This window comes from Rhincodon typus, chromosome 8, assembly GCF_021869965.1.
Source record: "Rhincodon typus isolate 14 chromosome 8, sRhiTyp1.1, whole genome shotgun sequence".
In the NCBI taxonomy this organism is placed as follows: Eukaryota; Metazoa; Chordata; class Chondrichthyes; order Orectolobiformes; family Rhincodontidae; genus Rhincodon; species Rhincodon typus.
This window is the reverse complement of record NC_063339.1, coordinates 79,601,217-79,623,108: the sequence shown is the minus strand read 5'-3', so window position 1 is coordinate 79,623,108 and position 21,892 is coordinate 79,601,217. Positions and strand designations below refer to the sequence as shown.

Sequence of the window (21,892 nt, the reverse complement as noted above, 5' to 3'; positions counted from 1 at the left end):
AGGAGGATTGCCAGAGGATACAGCAGGCTATAGAAAGGCTGGAGACACGAGTGGAGAAATAGCAGATTTCCAGAGTTTAATCCGGACAAATGTGAGGTGATGCATCTTGGAAGATCTAATACAGGATGGAAGTATACAGTAAATTGCAGAAGTTCTAGTAGCATCAGCATACAAAGGGATCGAGGTGTACAGGTCCACCGTTCCCTGAAAGTGGCAAACAAGTGAATAAGGTGGTCAAAAAGGCATATAGTGGTCAGGGCACAGAGTATAAAAATTGACACGTCATGTTGCAGCCTTATAGAACTTTAGTGAGGCCATATTTGGGATATTCTGCCACACTACCAGAAGAATGTCGAGACTTTGGAGCGAGTACAGAAACAGTTTTAGGATGTTGCCTGGTTTGAATGGTTATTGGCTATGAGGAGAGATTGGATAAACATGGTTGGTTTTCACTTGAACATCAGAGGATGAGGGACAACCTGATAGAAGTTTACAAAATTATGAGAGGAATAGAATGGATAGTCGGAGTCTTTTTCCCAGGGTAGAAATGTCAATTACTAGGGGACATAGGTTTAAGGTAAAAGGGGGTATGTTTAAAGATGAGAGAAGCAAGTTTTTTTTTGTTTACACAGAGGGTGGCAAGTGTCTGGAAATGTGCTGCCAGAGGAGATGGTGGAGGCAGATACAATAACAGCATTTAACATGCATCTTGACAGATATACAAATAGGCAGGGTATAGAGGGATATGGACCATGTGGAGGAAACAGGTATTTAGTTTAGAAAGGCCTCGAATTTTGCTCTTAAACACAATAGGAATCATTATCTCAAGGTCCATACAATTAAAATCTCTGAGAACTTTAAAACCTTAGGTCACCATCAGGCTTGTTTTGTCAAGATAGAAGAGACCCACCAGTCAAGCCTTCCCTGATACATATATCAACAAATTCCTGATACTATTCTAAATGTTCTCTGTACCCTCTATATCATGGAGACCAGTAATACACTATGCTGTAACCACAATCTAATTAAGGGTTTGTTACAGGTTTAGAATACTTTCCTTACCTCACAATTTTATTGCTCTAGAAATAAGATTGTTAGATTCAAGATTATTATGGAAAAGGGCAGGAATGGGCCTGAAACCAAAATTCTCAACTGGAGCCAGCCTGATTTTAATAAGATCAGACATGATTTGGCCAGAGCAGATTGGGAACAGATACTTTCAAGTAAATCTGTCTCAGAAATGTGGGATGCATTCAAGAAGGAAATATGGAGAGTACAGGGTCAACGTACTCCAATAAAGAAAAAGGGTAGGACAATCAAATCCTGTGAACCCTGAATATCACGGGATATACAACAGCGAGTTAAGAGAAAAAGGAAGGCTTATGTCATATACTGAGGGCTCAAATCAGCAGCAGCCCTAGAAGAGTATAGAATGTGCAAGAAGGGTCTTAAAAGGGAGATTAGGAGAGCCCAAAGAGAATATGAAAGATACTGGCAGGTAAATTAAAGAAACATCATCAGTTGTTTTACAGATATATTAAGAGTAAAAGGATAATGAAGGTAATAAAGGATAATGACAGCAAAGCCCATTCAGGACCACAGTGCTAATTTGCGCATGGAGACAGAGGATGTAGGTAGAGTTCTAAATGAATACCTTGGGTCGGTGTTCACTGATGAGAAGGACATTATCAGTATATAAACCAGAGAGAAGGTCAGCGATACAATTATAGACAGAGGGGAGGTGCTGAGTGTTCCGACAGGTTTAAGAGTAGATAAATGTATCCCAGGTTATTGAGCGAGACAAAAGGGAAATAGCAGGGGTGCCTACACAAGTTCTCAGTTCCTCTAAGGCCACAGGAGGGGTGCAGGAGAACTGCAGAACAGCCAATGTGGTACTGTTATTCAAGAAGGAGCATGGATAAAGCAGGAAACTACAGACTGGTCATTCTAACCTCAGTGCTTGGGCAACTATTGGAAGCAATTCTGAGGGACAGAATTAATCTGCATTTTGGAGAGGCAGGGATTAATCAAGAACAGTCAGCAGAGTTTTGTTAGGGGGACCTAACGTCTGACCAACTTGACTGAGTTTTTTTTGAAGAGGTGTAGATGAGGACTATGCTTTTAATGTAGTCTACATAGACCTCAGCAAGGCTTCTGATAAGGACCCACATGGGAGACTGATAACAAAAGGTAACAGCCTACTGAATCCAAGAAAATTTGACAAATTGGGTCTGTGATTAGCTGATTGGCAGGAAGCAGAGGGTGACAGTGGACGGATAATTTTCTGATTAGAAGTCTGGGTCAAATGGAATTTAAATCGGATACATGTGAGGTAATGCACTTGGGCAGACAAACAAGTCAAGGGAATTCATGTTAAACAGTAGGACCCTTATAAGCATCAAGCATCAGAGGGGCCTTAAGGTATCAGGACAGATGGATTAAGTGGTTAGGAAAGCATATGGTATACTTAGCTCAGTTGGCTAGATGACTGATTTGTGACACAGAGTGATGCCAACAACAGGGGTTCATTCCTGCACTGTCTGAGGTTACCATGAAACATTCTTCTTCACAACCTTTTCCCTTGCCTAAGGCCTGGTGACCCTCAGGTTAAACCACCATCATTTATCTCTTTCTAATGAGAGACCAGCCTTATGGTCTGGTAAGACTACGTTGGCTTTACTTTTAGGTATACTTGCCATTATTAGTCAAGGCATAAGAGATTGGGGTTGGGGTGGGGGAGGGGGGTTATGTTGGAACTATATAAACCATTGCTTAGGCACAGCTAAAATATTGTGTGTAGTTCTGGAATCCACATTACAGGAGGGATGTGATAGCACTGGAAAGATGCAGAGAAGATTTACCACGATATTGACTGGGTTCGAGAGTTTCAGTTATGAAGAGAGACTGCACAGACTGGGGTTGTTTTGCTGACAGCCAAGGACGTTGAGGGGGACCTGACTGAGATGTATAAAATTATGATGGGCATAGATAGGGAGAAACTTTTTCCCTTGATGGAGGAATCAATAACCGGGGACATGGATTTAAGGTTTAGGGGAGATGTGCAGAAAATCTTTTTCACCCAGAAGGTGGTGGGAACCTGGAACTCACTGCCTGTAAAGGTGGTAGTGGCAGAAACTCTCAACATTTAAGTATTTAGATGTGCACTTGTGATGCCAAGGCATACAAGACTATGGGCCAAAATGGGATTAGAATAGGTAGGTGTTTTATTTTGACTGATGCAGATGTCATAGAGTCATCTGAGTTGTACAGTAAGGAAACAGATCCTTTGGTCCAACTCATCCATGCCAACCAGATATCCTAAATTAATATAGTCCTATTTGCCAGCATTTGACCCATATCCCTCTAAACCCTTCCTATTCACATACCCATCCAGATGCCTTTTAAATATTGTAATTGTATCGGCCTCTACCACCACCTCTGGCAACTTATTCCATACACACACCACCTTCTGCATGAAAACGTTGCCCCTTAGGTCCCTTTTAAATCTTTCCCCTTCAATTTGAATCTAGTTTTGGACTCCTCTATCCTGGGAAAAAGACCTTGGCTATTTGGCCTCTCTACATGCCTTATATTTTTAAGATGATGATGGACTGAAGGGCCTTTTTCTATTCTCTAGATCTCTAAGACATTATGACTATGAGAATTAACACCTAGTGGTATCCACTTGTACAAACCCATTATAAAACTGAGCAGCTCTACTCAATCTTTATTTAACTGCCTCTATTGTAAGGCAGACAATCTTCTCTAGTTTCTCCGTGTCATTCCAGTCAATCTCCATTGCACTTTCACATTCTTCTGAAGGTGCGCTGTGCAAAATGGAACAGCAAAGTCCAGCTGTGGCTCGTCAAGTATATTGCAAAGGCTCACCGTAATTTGATCTTGTACTCTATCGATACAGCCCAAGATTTCGCCAAGTAGTTTAAAAACACTTTGTTTAAAAAAAAAACAAACATATCCTGCCAAACTCAAACGATGTAGGTCTCTCCTTGTTCCTGGACTCCTTGAAAATCTATCCAATATGGTCATCAGCTAGGTGTATTCTTACAGAACTCTCCTGAGTGGCACAGAAAAGGCAAATGATGTGTTGCCAATCATTTTACTTACAGACAGAGTCATACAGAATGGAAACAGATCCTTCCAGTCCAACCAGTCCCAATAATTCCGAAATTGAACTTTTCCCACCTGCCTACGCTTGGCCCATAGCCTTCCAACCATTTCCTATTCACGTACTTATCCAAATGTCGTTTAAATGTTGTAACTGTATCTGCATCCACCACTTCGCACTATGTACGAACCACTCCGTAAAAAAAGTTGCCCCTCATGTCTTTTTAAAATCTTGCTCCTCTCACCTTAAAAATATGCCCCTTAGTTTTAAAATCCTCAACCCTAGGGGAACTACCCACCACCATGCCGTCTTCTTAATTCTCTACTCAGTCATTTACACACAGCCAGTTAGATAGTTACCTCGATTATTGAAGGGCGATGGTTAATGTGAGGGAGGTGAATTACCATGGGTTATGCATTCATTAGCCCATTTCCTTCAGTAACTAGACTCCATTTTTGGCTGAAACTAAAACAGAAGCTTGAACTTCTTAGCAGCGAGTCCCCGATGAGACCGTCAGCATGGCATTGGGTATTCCTCTCAATCTCCCACAAATAGCTACATTTTTTACCACATTGTAAGTATAAATACTTCTTAAATGTTATCAGGATAGGCAGTGAGTTTTCTCCATCCACCTTAAAGGTGCTATTCAGGTAGAAACCATGCTGCTGACGCACACGAGCCATTCCACCCTTCCATCTACCAAGAAGGCTGCACAGACAGAGAATCTGAGGGGAATGATCCAGTGCTACATACTGCTCATGGACTTTCTGACTGAAGTTGGACAGAGCTGCTCTGGATTTTACAGGTCGCACACCAATCTAGATTTGGAGGGGAAGGAGAGCTTAGAGAAATGGGGAAACCCAATCATCGCAGGAAGTCTTCTTCCACCAAGTCACAGCAATCAACCAGCTCCAGAGAGGCATTTCAGCAGCAGTACACAGAGTTACCATGGCTGAAAACAAAAAATGCTGGCAATCACAGTAGGTCAGGTAGCATTAGGGGGCAGCATGGTGGCTCAGTGGTTAGCACTGCTGCCTCACAAAACCAGGGACCTGGGTTTGATTCCACCCTTGGACAACTGCCTGTGTGGAGTTTGCACATTCTCCCCGTGTCTGCGTGGGTTTCCTCCGGGTGCTTCAGTTTCTTCCCACAGTGCAAAGATGTGAAGGCTAGGTGGATTGGCCATGCTAAATTGCCCATAGTGTTCAGGGATGTGTAGATTAGATGGGTTATGGGGGAGTTGGGTCTGAGTGGGATCCTCTGAGGGTTGGTGTGGACTTGTTGGGCCGAAGGGCCTGTTTCCACACTGCAGGGATTCTATGAAATCATCCATGGGCAGAGAGCAAGCTAGCATTTTGCATCAAGATGTCTCTTCATCAGAGCTGAAGTTAATTGTGGAGGAGGCAGCAGTTATGCAATAGTGGCAAGGGGGAGGCGCGGTTGGAGTGTTGGGGGAGAAAGGATGTTTATAGTTCAGATTGGAATATGAAAATGGCAGAACAACGGTGTGTCTAACTGTTAGACTTGAAAGTACAGTCTCACTGAAGTTGGGGGGTGGGGGTGAAGGGGAGAGACGACATGGTAACAGAGAATGCAACAAGCAAAGCTAAAAGAAAGGGAAGGAATGGGTTCACAATTTGAAGGTGTTGAATTCAACATTGAGCCCAGGAGGTTGTAAAGTGCCTAGTTTGAAGATGAGATGTTGTTTCTCTGGTTTTTGCTGTGATTCGCTGGAGCATTACAGCATGCTAAGGTCAGACAAGTGTGCATGTGAGCAGGATGCTGTGTTAAAATGACCAGCTACGGGAAGGTCATGTTCATGCTCACATATGGACAGGTGGTGTTCTGCAAAGCGGTCACCCAGTTTGCCTTTGGTTTCTCCAATGTAGAGTAGGCCACATGGGGTGCAGCGAATACAATACACAAGATTGGAGGAGATACAGGTGAAATGTTGCTTCACCAGGAAAGACTGTTTAGGCCCTTGGATGGTAAGCTGGAGGAGGTAAAAGGGGCAGGTGTAGCACCTTCTACAGTTACATGGGAAGGTGCCGTTGGAAGGTGGAGGTGGAGGTGGTGTTGGTGGTCGAAGAATGGACTAGGGTGTCCCGGAAGGAATGATCCCTGTGAAATGCAGACAGGAAGAGTGAGGGGAAGCTGTGTTTGGTGGTGGCGTACTGCTGGAATTGTCAGAAATGCAGAGAATGATCTTTTGAATGCGGAGGCTAGTGGGATGCAAATTGAGGACAAGGGGGATACGATCACGCTGTTGTGAATGACGGGAAGGGGCAAGGGCAATAGCATGGGAGATAGGTCAGATGTGATTGAGGCCTTGTCAACTACAGTGGGCACCATTGTTCAGCCATTCCCAAATTCCGATCACTTAATCTGAAATATTAACATTCTTTCTCCTCCAATCGCCCTCCCCCCGCCACCACTATTGCACAAATGCTGTTCCCTCCACACTTCACTTTAGCTCTGATCGTCTAGACTCGAAACGTTAGCTTGCTTTCTCTCCATGGATGCTGCCTGACCCACTGTGATCTCTAGCATTTTTTGTTTTCAGTACAGATTCCAGCGTCTGTGAGTGAGAGAAAGCCAGTGTGGGGCAACATTGTCCTGAGGAGCTACGTGCTGTCTTTCTGTTCTATGAACATGGTAATTCTGTGTAGGAACAGATGCTGGTTGGACTGAAGGGTGTGTTTCCATGGTGTATGACTCTATGAAACTATGTGTACTCTTCCCTCGTGCATTTATCCAGCTTCTCCTTAAAATATATCCCTGTTATTGGCCTTTACTATTCAATGTGGTCATGGGTACATATACAAACCACTGTCTGGGTAAAGAGATTTCTCCTGAATTTCCTATTGGCTTTATTCATGTCTCTTTTTTGAATTATGTTAACCTTGTAACTTCACTGGGACTGTATTTCCTTTGCTGTAGGACATTAGTAATCTGGATGCTCGTATGACAATCAGCATGGTCACCATTTGGTTTATTGATACTTGATTTTCTTATATTGTTTGCTATGGTCGGTTCAGACCCATGGCCCTGAAACATTAGGCTGGGGTTCTGGATGACTAGTCCAGTGACATTACTACTTCGCTACTCTGTCCCTACGTTAACACCATAAGGATGGCCCTGGGTCTGGTACCTGATTTGAATGTAATGGTCAGGATCCTTTATTGTGTGGTACATCCTTACCAGTCAGGGACCAAATAACCTGAGAGGCCAAAAGGTCACATTATTCAGAAGCACACAGTCTCCAATGGATCCCTTTGATCAAAATCACTCACAACCGAGGGGCAATTTACATCCAAGTAACTTTGGATCAGTTTGTGACATTAAAATGGCCTTGACAGGCAGAACAAAATAAAATCAGAGTCCCTGAGGACAATAGGACTACTCTCTTATTAGAGAGACAGCGAAGTGACTGGTGATGAGCTTAACCAGAGGGTCACCACCAACCTGAGACTGAAAGGCGGTACCTTCATGACAACCTCAGTCGATGTGGATATTGAACCCATCCTGTTGGTATAACTCTGCATTGCAAATCAGCCATCCAGCCAACTGAGCTAACCGACTGATTAGGGGTTGCTTGGGAAATCGTGTCTCACTAACTTGATTGAGTTTTTTGAAGATGTGACAAAGAAGATTGATGAAGGCAGAGAGGTAGACGTTGCCTATATGGCCTTCAGCAAAGTGTTTTGCAAAGTTCCGCTCAGTAGACTGGTTAGTAAGATTAGATTACATGGAATCAGGGAGACCTAGCCATTTGGATACAAAATTGGCTTGAAGGTAGGAGATGGAAGGAGGTGGTAGGGGGTTCTTTTCGAACTGGAGGCCTGTGACCAGCAGTGTGCTGCAAGGATCAGTGCTGGGTCCACTGCTTTTTATCATTTATATAAGTGATTTGGATGCGAATATATGGTTAGTAAATTTGCAGATGACACCGAAATAGGTGGTGTAGTGGACAGTGAAGAAAATTATCTCAGGGTACAATGGGACTTTGATCAGATGGGCCAAGGAATGGCAGGCAGAGTTTAATTTAGATACACGTGAGGTGTTGCATTCTGGTAAGGCAAACCAGGGTGGGACTTATATAGTTAATCTTGGAGCCCTGGGTGCATAGTTCCTTGAAAGTGGAGTCACAGGTAGATAGGGTGGAGAAGAAGAGATTTGGCATGCTTGCATTAATTGGTCAGAACATTGAGCATAGGAGTTGGGATGTCACGTTGTGGCTGTATAGGACATTGGTGAGGCCACTTTCAGATTACTGCATTCAATTGTTGTCACCCTTCTGTAGTGAAGACGTTGTTAATCTGGATAGGGTGCAGAAAAGATTTATAAGGATGTTGACAGGATTGGAGTTAAAGGGAGAGGCCGAATAGACTGGGGCATTATTCCATAGGGCATTGGAGGCTGAGAGGTGACCTTATAGAAGTTTATAAGTGGCATGGACAGGGTGAATAGCCAAGGTCTTTTTTCTGGAGTGGGAAGAGTCCAAAACTAGACAGCATAGGTTTAAAGTGAAAGGGAAAAAAATTATAAAGGACCTAAGGGGTAACTTTTTCACACAGAGGGTGAGGTGTGTATGACGTAAGCTGCCAGAGGAAGTGGTGGAGCTGGGTACAATTACAATATTTAAAAAGGCATTTGGATGGGTATATGAATAGGAAGGGTTTAGAGGGATACGGGCAAGGCTGGCAAATGGGACTAGGCAGATTGGGGTATCTGGTCAGTGCCAACGAGTTGGACCAAAGGGTTTACTTTCATGCTGTATGATTCTACGAATCCCATCCAGAAGTATGGAAAGGGCAAGGCTACAGTCTGTTTCTATGTCAAACTTATGTAATGAAGTCCACACAACAGGATGTCGTCCCAATGAAGGCACTTGAAGCTGGGCTTGCTGTCTTTCTCTCTCAGATTTTCAAATGCTGTATTCAGTTTTAATTACACAGGAAATGGCTTATTATGGAGGGCAGTAGCGAACAAATGTGAAAACATAAAACACGGAACCCATACTGCTGCAAATCTGGAAAGCAAACAGAAACGTGAATTGACAGCAGCTACAGGACCCAGTGAAGAGCACGTGAAAGCACAAGCATGGCCTCAATTAGAAGAGAGGGCAGGTCAGGGGTCAGCACTGCAGTCTGGAGTTGTCAAAAGGCTTGGGTTACTAAATTCAACAGAACTGCACAGACAGTCCTGATTCATTCGAGAATGGGTTAAAACAGAAACACAGTCACTAGGGTGTGCACACAACATCTGCGTTCATGGAAAACTGAAACCCCCTTGTAAAGCATTGTTTCATGAGAGGCTAGTTTAATGGTATGTGCATGTTTAGCTGAACAGCTCTTGAGATGTACAGCACAGAAACAGATCCTTTGGTCCAACTCGTCCATGCTAACCAGATATCCTAAATTAATCTACCCCCATTTGCCAGCATTTGGCCCATATCCCTCTAAACCCTTCCTATTCATATACCCATTCCAGGTGCTTTAAAGTTTTTGAGAAGATTTCTAGCCAAGGTTGTAGACGAGGTTGTAGAGCTGCTGTGTTTGATTTCAGACGTTTCGTCAGCCTGCTAGGTAACATTGTCAGTGCGCCTCTGGTAAAGCACTGGTGTTCTGTCCTGCTTGTTGTTTATATACCCAGCAAACTGAAGCATATAAATAACAAGCGGGACAGAACACTAACGCATCACCGGTGGTACACTGATGATGTTACCTAGCAGGGTGACGAAATGTCTGCAACCAAACAGACTGGCTCAGCCAGCAAGTCTACAACCCCATTCCAGGTGCCTTTTAAATGCTGTAATTGTACCAGCTTCCATCACTTCCAATGGCAGTTTATTCCATACTGGAAACTCAATGTGTCACTGAAGATAGAGAACCTGCAAGCTGTAAGTTCGGATTATGTGCAGCATAGATTTGACCCATTGATTCAAATAGGAGAAGAGGGAATAATAGTTAGACTCTTCATATAGGCATACCATCTCTCATAGCCAAGTAAATACCTGTTTAAAGAAAACAAGTTATTAAACACTTTTACAGTCACATTTTGTCAAAGATTTTTGTTTTGCAATCATGTATTCAGAATTGCCAATTCAAGGGGAAAACAACATTTACATTGTCACCTCTTCTCATACAATTGGTTGTCAAGTGGTCTCTGATTGGTAGGGGTGATGGCATGGAGAATGCACCAGTTAGATGATGATTGAGAGTTAACAGTTCAGGCTTTGTTTAAATTTAAGTCAGGCAGGTTGACTCTGATTGGTCAGGAATTGCGCTGAGGGATGAACAAGAAAATGGCTGTCACCTATTTTGTTGAGTTAAAACAGACAGTGTGTGTGTACATAATCTTTCTATCTGAAAAAAAATAGATCCCTGTATTCATTTATGTTGCTTCTGGTACTTGCAAGTGTGCCAAAACTTGAGCCAGACTGACAATCCTAAATTAATTCACACACTGGGAATTATTTAGCAAATGTCATCCAAAGACCGAATCATATCTAATGTTAGAAATTATTTTGAGTTTTCTAAGCACAGGCTGGTTGAGTATGGTCAGGAGTATTATGATCCCAGCTAATGGTAATAATAGACAAGTCAGATCCCAAAGACAGGCCTGGTTTGATAACCAAATTTTAACCTGGTTAAATGCATACATTTTTTTGTATTTGTTAACTCTGGTGGTCAGTGAATATATTCACAAGACACTGCTAATATATTTTTTAACAAAATAATGGAAAACTTCATTATACCTACATACCTGGCTCAATTGCACTTTGGGAGTCACAGTGGAGCAAGTAGTTAGCACTGCTGCCTCACAGGTACTCTGCTTCAACTCCAGCTTTGGGTGACTGTTTGTGTTGAGTTTGCATGTTTTCCCTATGGATTTCCTCTGGGTGCTCAGGATTCATCCCACAGTCCAAAGATGTGTAAGTTAGGTGGATTGGTTGTGCTATTGCCCTGTAGCGTTCAGGGATTTACAGTTTAGCTGGATTAGCCATGATAAAAATCCCATATGAGGGGGTCGTGAGGGGATGCGTCTGGGTGGGATGCTCTTCACAGGGGTGGTGCAGACTTGACTTACTGAATGGCCTCCTTCTGCATAGGGATTCCATGAAGCAGGAAAAGACAAAAACGCTAACATTTTACTCTATATAATAACCATTTGAAATAGTCTTATCAGAAATGAAGATTCAAAACTTTTACCCTCACCTTTTAGATATTCTAATCATCGTAAAGAGTCACCCTACCTTCACTTTGAAGCTCTTTGTTCAGTAACACAGCTATAATTGGTCCCTTGGACTTTCTTTCTCCTGACTTCTAAATACTTTCAGAGCAAACACATGGGTTTTCTTTACACTCAGTTTCCAGCAATTTTCTGAAGTCTTCTCTGAAGTCACTCAGAACTTTTGCCCTTGCCTTGACTGTATTGGAAACTGCCAAATTAATAGCAATGTTTCACCCTAACTGAATAATTAAATCTGCATATGCTCTATGAACTTCTGGATGGTTCTGTATTTCTGTGATACTGATTTCAAGTCGATAGGCAATGAGTTTTCTTTTACCTTCTACCCTTCATTCCTAATGCATTAAACTGTTCACCTCAGGTTCCACTCCAAAGCTGTGAACACTCATTAAAAATGAGCATATCAAAAAACTTCAGATACCTTGGCACAACACATGGAACAAATCTAAAATCATGTCTCTCTTCTTAACACACACGAAGTAGAAATACAAATCAAACTTAAAGCTACATATGGTTCTTCCAATTTAGATACTAAGTTTGCAAATAATAATGCTTCATTGATCCTCATCACCTTGCCTGTTATGAACAGTTGAAAGGATATGCTGTTTGATTATAATTTAGGTTGGGAACTTGTGATTAATAATACATTTGAGAAAGGGCTCTCAAACTGAGGAATTTTCAGAAACATTAGTCTAGATCCTACAGTTTGGAATTTTGTCCTTAGACATCAGACCACTCCCTCCCTTCTTTTGAGATACTCTTTTAAATCTATCGTTTTTTTCCCCATCCCTATATCTCATTACGTATCAAATTCTGACTATGTTCCTGGAAAATTTTGGGATATTTTTTCACATTAAAAAAGGTGCAATATAAATGCACAATCACTGTTGTCGACCAACAAGCACCTAAATATTCTGTATGAGAAGAGGTGCTGGTTGATTGTCAAGTGGATTGGTTGTCAGGCTCCTGTGTACAAATTTGTCACGGCTCCATCTCCATAGGTCGGGTATTGGAACATGCAGACGGTATACATCGAACGCAAAGCCGGGCTTTCAAAGGCATTGCAAAGCACAAACTGGCCTTTCGCCAGTGTTGGCCTGCAAAACAGCTCTGCTTTATCTCTGGACCACAGTTAGGGAGAGTTTATATTTATTTATCTTTAAGTAGTATGCAGCGCTGTCTGGAATTTGCGCTGTACAGAACGGACCCATATCAATTAGCTAATAGAACTTGGAACAGGATCCTTAATATTTCTCGTCTAGAAGGGACAACAGAGCAGATAAACCGTAAAATGTTTAAACAGAAACAGGCATATATCATTTGAAACCAGGAATGCTGGACAGGTTGTGGCAAATAATACCAAAGCACTTGGAGGTGAAGCTACAGGATGTAACGTAGGAGGTGGCTGGTCAAGAGCCTGAAAATCAGGGCAAACCTGTTGTCCAAATGGGATGTGTCGAATAGCACTAGCCTGCTGGGTGAGTGCGTCACCCAGTGGAAGCTCATATAATAGCCATGATGAGAAACTACTCTCACAGGGCAACTCAAATCAACCAAATCATCGATGAAATCAAAAGATGGTTAATGTAGAACGTGATTGATTGGATTCTTTGGTTCATTCACTTAAAATAGTCTTCGTACATCTTAAAAACACTGCTCCTTCCTCCCTCTGTACCAGTAACTGACACTGAGAGCAGCGTGCAGCAATCGGTTATCACTGGGGAGGGGATCCGGAGGAATGTGCAAGCAGAAGTTGCCACGTGGGAATATAATGTTGTGGAAATAACAGAAAGGCGACTCAGAAACGGTGACCGGCTGGTGGCTTAATGTCCACACAGACGCAATAAATGATACAAAGGAAAAAGAGGTGGGGTGCCAATACCAAATCGGGTAGAGGAAAGCTAAATACTGCGGATGAATGAAATCCGAAATAGAGATGGCAAATGCTGGAAATACTTAACAGGTCCGGCAGCATGTGAGACAGCAGGCCGGAACAACAGAATCTTATTGAAATTGCGGCGAAATGAAGCCCTTAATGTGCCACTGACCATTTAGTTAAGGTTCTCAATGTACCCAAGAGCAGGTAGGTTAGCCATCTGTTTTATTCTACCTGGTCCCTGCTTGCAAATACGTCAGAAGGGGGCATCAATTCCACTCTCCTCCACACTGAGTTAACATAGTTTCCCCTGAAATCCACTGACACTGTTCTCAACTAATCTCTGGAGTTGCAAGTTCCAGGTTCTCTGCATACTCATTGAAGAATTTCTCCTGAATTCTTCATTAGATTTATTAGTGAGCAGTTACAATTATATTCTCAAAATATGCTCTTTTCCACCACTGAAAACTCTCCATCAACTCTTGCCAAACATTTTCGTACTTGTAGGTTATCTCCCAATCTCCCCTTTTAAACAAAAACCACCCAACCTTTCCAGTTAGGGATAACCTCATTGCTGACTATAGATACATAGTATTCTATAGTATTGATACAATCTTAACGTGACCCCTCGATTTTCAATTCTACACCTCTAGAATAACGCTTTTCCCTTTTCTTAGAACTAAGGAATCATAGAATCCCTTTAGTGCAGAAAGAAGCCATTTGGCCTGCCATGTCAGCATCCAACCTTCCAAAGAGCATCCAACCCAGACACAGAATCCCATCCTATACCCATAACCCTTCAGTTTTTACCATGGCTAACCCACCTAGCCTACAGACCCCTGGACACTTTACGGCAATTTCCCCACAGCCAATCTACTTAACCTGCACATCTTTGAACTCATGCAGACATGGGGAAGATGTGCAAACTCCACACAATCACCTGAGCCTGTACCGCCCATTGGTCATACTAATTTATATTCATACTTTTAGTTTTTATTTGGTTCATTCATGGGACGTTGGGATTTCTGTCTGGATCATCATTAATTGGCCATTCCTAACTGCCACTTGAATTGAGGGGCTTGCTGAACAATTTCAGAAGGCAACTGAAAGTCAACCACATTGCAATGGGTCTGGAGTTATGTTTAAGCCAGACCTGACAAGGACAGCAGATTTTCTTCTTTACAGGACATTAGGCGAACCAGTTTGTACAATAACTGGCAAGGTGTACATGGTCACCATTACGCTAGCTTTTAATTCCAGATTTTTATTGAATTTCAGTTCAGAATTCAAATTTCACCATCTGCCATAGTGGGATTTGAAGTCATGTCAAGGAGCATTAGCCTGTGTTCCTGGATTTCTAGTCCAGTGACAATATCACATATGCCACCACATCCAGTGGTTTGTGTATTTACACATCCAGCCTGTTTGCTCCTCTTCTCATTGCTCTGGTGAAAAAAGTCCCAGGCTATCCAGCCTCCCCTTAAAACTCAAACTCTCCATTCGCTGGAAAGTATAAGAGGTTGAGGGATGACCTTAAACGCTGTTCATAAAATCATGAGGGACATACATGAGGTGAATAGCAAAGGTCTTTTCCCTCAGGTGAGGGAGCTCAAAACTAGGGAGCGTACTTTTAAGGTGAGAGGTGAAAGATTTTAAAAAGGACATGAGGAGCAACTTTTTTATTCATACTGCATAGTTCATGTGTGGAATGAACTGCCAGAGAAAGTGGCGGATGCAGGTATAGTTACAACATTTAAAAGACATTTGGATAAGTACACAAATTGGAAGGGTTTGATGGGATTGGGGCCAAACGCAGGTGGATGCGACTTTAGTTTGGGAACATGGTCGGCATGGACTAGCTGGACAGAAGGATTTGTTTCCATGCTGTATGGTCTATAACTATGTCATTCTTTGGGGGCGCAGTGGCTGAGTGGGAATATCATTAGACTAGGAGCTTTCTGTGGATGCCAGTCTTTGCATACTCAACTTTCCTGGGGTGGGGTGGAGTGCGGACTAGTGTTCCTTCTAGAGAGATTTCAATGTGGAGAATAGCTCCTGTTGCATGAATACTCCAGCTGATCACATAACCTTGATTCTGGTACCAGTAAGGGAACTTCTACTTCACTTGGCCTGTGAACCAACACAGCTAACAGGGTAGGCCAACTGCCCTGCAAAACAAGGAGTCACAGGTGAGAGCTGGGCAAGTGTCAAGGGCCAGCTGTGAAGTCATAGAGTCATGGACATGTACAGCATGGAAACTCAACTCAACTCATCCATGCTGACCAGATATTCTAAACTGATCTAGTCCATTTGCCAGCATTTTGTCCACATCCCTCTAAACCCTTCCTCTTAATATAACATCCAGATGTCCTTTAAAATGTTGTAATTGTACCAGCCAGCACCTCTTCCTGTGGCGGTTCATTTCCATACACACACCACCCTCTGTGTGAAAAAGTTGCCCCTTTTTCAGGTCCCTTTTAAATCTTTCCCCTCTTACCTTAAACCTACACCCCCTAGTTTTGGACTCCCTTACCCTGGAGAAAAGACCTTAGTTATTCATCAGCAAATTACTGCAGATGCTGGAATCTGTGCTGAAAATAAAAAAAAGTTGGAGATCACAGTGAGTCAGGCAGCGTCTGTGCAGAGAGAGCAAGCTAACATTTCGAGTCTCGATGATTCTTCATCAGAGCTGATGTGAAGTGTGGAGGGGGCAGTATTTATGCAATAGCGTGGGGGTGGAGTGCTGGGGGAGGAAGGGTGCTGATAGTGCAGGTTAAATGATTGGAATGTGAGGATGGCAGAACATTGGTGTGTCTACCTGCCAGATGTGAAGGGATGGATGGTTCCACTGGACGTGTGTCTGTGTGTAGGCCATGATGATAGAGAATGCAACAAGTAAAGCTAAGAGAAAGAGACAACTAGAATCCTGTTGGAGGGAAGAGCAAAACTTCTTCAGGGTGAGCATGATTTTACAAGGTCGCCCCTCAGGCTCCGACGCTCCAGGGAAAACAGCCCCAGCCTATTCAGCCTCTCCTTATAGCTCAAATCCTCCAATACCGGCAACTTCCATGTAAATTTTTTCTGAATTCTTTCATATCTTTCCTATCAAGTGTGGCTGACTCCCGCACAACGGACTTGGAGACATATCCCACAGTAACATGCACGACTATAACATCTTCAATATGGTGAATCACACTAATCATGTCAAAGACATGTTCTCTGATAACACTGGACCCAAATACACAGCAGGAGATATTACAACAGGCAAGAACAGGCTTGCACAAAAAGATTGGCTTTAAAGCCAATCAGCCTGGAAGTGTCATTTTGATTTAGTGAGTTTCTGTTAACCCTTAGTATGTGTTAAACAGATACTGTTTAACCTGATTAGAGTTTTGTTTTTGAAGTCAGAAGTCACACGACACCAAGTTATAGTCCAACAGGTTTATTTGAAATCATAAGCTTTCAAAGCGCTGCTCCTTCGTCAGGTGAAGTGGAGGGAAGTGCACAGGCACAGAATTTACATAATCTGCCTTAATTAATCAGATAATGGGTCATCCCTTCACTTGCCATTCAGCTGTTTGACACTTTTGATCACCTGCAAAGAATTGATATTCAGCCTGCCGACACTTCAATCACACTATATGTATTTATCTTTTGACATTCTTAATTACCTGGAATTATGTTGCCATTATCTCTCTGCATATAAATTCTGTTTCTGTGCACATCCCTCCACTTCAAACCTGTTGGACTACTGATTTCTGAAGAAGGGTCCAGACCCAAAACGTCAGCTTTCCTGCTCCTCTGATGCTGCCTGGCCTGCTGTGTTCATCCAACTCCACACCTTGTTATCTCAGACTCCAGCATCGGCAGTTCCTACCATCTCGGTTGGACTACAACCTGGTCTCGTGTGACTTATGACTTCATCCACCCCAGTCCAACACTGGCACCTCCACACCTTGTTTTAACAAAAGTGGAAAGGAGAGAGAAGCAGAGATATTTAGGAAAGGAATTTCAGGCAGTTGGACACATGGGAACAAACATCAGGGTGAAGAAAATCAGGGTTGTTTCAGTTTCAGGTTTAGAACATTGAAATTTCAGACAGCAGCACACCCCAGAGAGAAGTTGCCAAATATGTTGCTAAGAAACATTTGCCTCAGAGTCTTAAAGTCGACCTGTGGATTGGACAGCTTGGTCTGAATTCAGGTTTGGGTCAGGTTCTGTGCTGGGAGAGTGGAGCAGGCTTGAAGGGCCAAATGGCCTATTTTCTATGACACTTAAATGAATCAAAAACGCTGGAAACAATTGGCAGATCAGTGCAAGGAGAGTTAACAACTTAGGTGTAACCACTTGACATTATGTGGGATGAAGGGTTATACAAAAATGAAAGATTACAGCAGAAATGTTAACATGTTTGCCTTATCTGTTGCTTCTCCGCTGTATGCTTCTAATGTTTTCCTTTCCAGTTTCCAGCCTCTGCAATATTTTGGTGCCTTTTTATTTATTACATTACTCATTAATTAGTGGGTCTATCTACAAAACATGGATTGTGGCTATTCAAGAAGTCAGTTCACCACCACCTTCTCAAGGACAACTAGAAATAGGCAATAAGTGCTGGCCCAGTTAGCGAAGCTCCTGTCTCCTGAATGAATTTTAAAGAAAAGCCCTCTATGAAAGCAAGAAAAATGACATTTAGAGTCTTTTATAACCTCAGATGCTTCAAACCACTTCGCAGCCAATTAGGAGCATTTAAAAATAATCAGTTTTAAGAAATGTGTGCACAGCAAGATCCCACAAACAGCAATGCAATAATAACTTGAAAAACTTTCTGGAATAAGAACTGAAAACTCTGCAAACACTCAGCACGTACAGCAGTGTCAGTGGAGAAGGAACCCGGGCCAGCAATTACATTTGCCAACTGTAGTGACTAGAACACAGGCCAGGTGGATCTCATTGCCTATGAGATCCTTGATTGGGGTTCTTAACCTGGGCCAATCTGGGAGCCCTGACTGACAGATACAAACAGGACGCTCAGAGAGTCTCTTTATCCTAGGGACTGGCTCTGAGCTGGCTAGTCAGAGCCCAAGGACTGTGCACATGTAAAGAAAGGGTGATTTGGTGATGGGATACCAGCCTCTGTGCAGTTATTTCAGTGGCGACGAGAGAAAACAGTACATGCCTGAAGAAAGTACACGCACAACAATTACCTTTGAGTTGGGGTTAAGCACTTCCAGCATCATGCCTTTATTTGGGAAGCTTGACTCGTTCAATCATGCGGTCAAAGACTGGGCCTAGTATATGGAAAGAATGTGTTATTTTTTCTGGTACATGACTTTGGGGCAGATGAAAAGCAACAAGTAATCCTTTTGACTGTTTGTGGAACCACAACATTTTCAGTTATTAGGAGCCTAAACTTTCCCTGAAGCACCAGATACTGAAACCTTTCAAGAGTTGATGGATTTATTTAAGGAATATTACGATCCCAAGCCTTTTCTAATTCTGAGATGCTATCGGTTTTATTTGGCAGTTTGAGTGCTGGGGACGTGGTTAAGACGACTGGCCAATGCATGTGATTTTGGGTTAACTCTGAATGAGATGCTGAGACACCATTTGGTATGTGGGATTAATGACGTAACCCTGCAAAAGCTCCTACCAGCTGAAGTCCAATTGGACTTCAAACAGGCACTACAACTGGCTTTGTAGTTAGAAAATGAGGTAAGTGGAGCATGTGAGCTACAGGGCATCCCAATGCACATGGACACCCTCACCTATCCAACTGAGCTTTGGGAACACGACTTGAGTGTAAGCAATTGCAGAGCCTCATGCAGGGCATAGTCTGAGCAGAGGGACCCTAGGTCAGCTCATAGGAAAAACCCAAAACAAGGCCAAGCCTCGGCCAAACAGCTAAAATGCTGTTCAGGATCCAAGCTGGCAAGTCATTGTAGTTGCTGCCGTATGCAGGCTCAAGACAGCAAAAGAGTCCTACGAGACCTGACATGTGTAAGGGAACACATAGGCCAGTACCCAGGAGAGTGCACACCCCGTGGGTTGGAACAGTTAAATTGCTTAGCAACATCCAGTTCAGAACCAGTCAAAATGTCGGGTTAAAATGGTTACCTGGTTCTCATAGAGGTCAATATAGCTGTGTTAGTGATTGCAGCCTTTAACAAAATTGGTTCTGGACTCCAACCCTTAAGTTTGCACAAGACCTCGACCAGACCAAGAATGTACACCAGGGAACATTTGGAAATTAAGGATACGACTTCAGTTCCACCAGAGGCTTGCTAACAGTTATGATGTTGTGCTTTCCACTTTTGAATTCTTATTAGTCACTGTCTGTCGCTGCATATGCGAAAGAGGGTTGTCAGATACTCTGTTCAAATTCCTCATAACTGCTAGATTCAATTGGAGACAGTAAGGATCGCAGATGCTGCAAGCCAGAGTCTATAGGTGAGAGGCTGGAAGAGCACAGCAGGTCAGACAGCATCCGAGAGGCTGATAAGTCAACATTTTGGGCCAAAACCCTTTGTCAGGACTGGGGAAGAGGAAGTCAACGTTTCCGGCCAAAACCCTTTGTCAGGACTGGGGAAGAGGAGGGGTGCCCAGAAATAAATGGAGGGGTAGGGCTGGGGCAAGGGTAAGAGAGATGGTAATAGTGGATGCAGGTAGGGGGTTATTGTGATTGGTCCATGGGAAGGGTGGAGCGGGAAGATGGACCTGTTAGGTCAGGTCAGAAGGGGGAGGGCTGGACATGGGATAAGGCTGGGAGTGGAGGGATTTTGAAGTGAACGTTAAGGCCATTGAGCTGTAAGCTTCCAAGGCAAAATATCAGGTTGTTCCTCCAGCCCCCAGCTTTATCCCAAAGGCTTTAGATGTCCCAGTGCATGAGTCAAAACAAGTGAGTGTGGGGGAATAGCTTGTAATCAAGATGGCTAATGAGATAGAGTTTGGGTTATGATGAGAGGAATCGAATATAAAAGTGAGGATGTTATACTCCAATTATACAGGACATTGGTGAGATCACATCTTGAATGCTGTGTGCAGTTTTGGTCTCCTTATTTAAGGAAGGATGTAAATGTATTGGAGGGGAATTACAGTATGTGTACCAGATTGATACCCGGATTGAGTGAGTTATCTTGAGGAAAGCTTGGACAGACTGGGCTTGTTTCCACAGGAATTTAGAGTAGGGGATGACTTGTTTGAAGCTTAAGATCCTGACCAGTCTTAACAAGGTGGATGTGGAAAGAATGTTCTTCTAGTGGGGGAGTTCAAAACTAGGGGGACACTATGTTACTATTACAGGTTTCCCTTTTAGGACAGAGATGAGGAGCTTTTTTTTAATCTCCTCCCAGTGTTAGTCAACTTTGGAACTCTATCTTAAAAGATGGAAGCAGGATCAGAGATAGATAGTTTCTTGTTAGGCAAGGAAATTAAAGATTATTGGGATAGATAGGAACTCGATACATAAACAGATTAGCTATGATCTTACTCAATGCTGAAGCAGACTCGAGGGGCCAAATGGTCTGCTTCTGTTCTTATTTCGTACGACTATTATGAAGACAGCTGAACATTGCACAGTAAACATTACCACTTCTGACCTTGTGATGAAGCAGCTGAAGATGGTTGGGCCTACAAGAGCTACAAGAGCAGGTCAGAGGCTAGGAATACTGCGGTGAGTAACTCACCTCCTGACTCCCTAAAGCCTGCCCACCATCTACAAGGCACAAATCAGGAACGTGATGGACTATTCCCCACTTGCCTGGACGAGTACAGCCCCAACAACACTCAAGAAGCTTGACACCATCCAGGACAAAACAGCCCACGTCACTGGCACTACATCCACAAACACTCACTTCCTCCACCACCGACGTTCAGTAGCAGCAATGTGTACTATCTACAAGATGCACTGCAGAAACTCTCCAAAGATCCTCAGGCAGCACCTTCCAAATCCATGACTAATTCCATCTGGAAGGACAAGGACAGCGGATACATGGGAACCCCTGTGAGTTCCTCTCCAAGCCATTCACCATCCTGACTTGGAAATATATATCCGTCCCTTCACTTTCACTGGGTCAAAATCCTGGAATTCCCTCCCTAAGGTCAACCGACAGCAGATTCAAGAAGGCAGCTCACTTCTCAAGGGCAATGAGGGACAGACAATATATGCTGGCCCAGACAGTGATGGCCACATCCCACAAATGGATTAAAAAAAAAACAAATAAAAAGATACTACCCTGAGGAACTCCTGCAGAGATGTACTGGAGCTGAGATGACTGACCTCCAAACAACCACAAACATCTTCCTATGTGCCAGGTATGACTCCAACCACTGGAGAGTTTTCCCCTGATACCTAGTGATTCCAGTTTTGCTAGGGCTCCTTGATGCCACACTTGGTTGAATGCAGCCTTGATATCAAGGGCTATCACTCTCACCTCACCTGTGGAATTCAGCTCTTTTGTCCATGTTTGAACCAAGGCTGTAATGAGGTCAGGAGCTGAGTGGCCCTGGCGGAACCCAAACTGGGCGTCACTGAGACAACAAGGTGCAGGGCTGGATGAACACAGCAGGCCAAGCAGCATCATAGGAGCAGAGAGGCTGACGTTTCGGGCCTAGACCCTTCATCATTTTCTGATGAAGGG

The 21,892-nt window shown here is 43.2% G+C and overlaps 1 long non-coding RNA gene across 1 annotated transcript in view; it reads right to left on the bottom strand.

The window, feature by feature from the left end:
- The window catches only part of LOC125483655, a 60,172-nt gene extending 41,558 nt beyond the window's left edge, over positions 1 to 18,614 (bottom strand). The window contains exon 1 of the long non-coding RNA XR_007262599.1: positions 18,461 to 18,614. This is a non-coding gene — a long non-coding RNA (uncharacterized LOC125483655). The remainder of the gene's footprint in view (positions 1 to 18,460) is intronic.
- Positions 18,615 to 21,892: the final 3,278 nt, after the last annotated feature.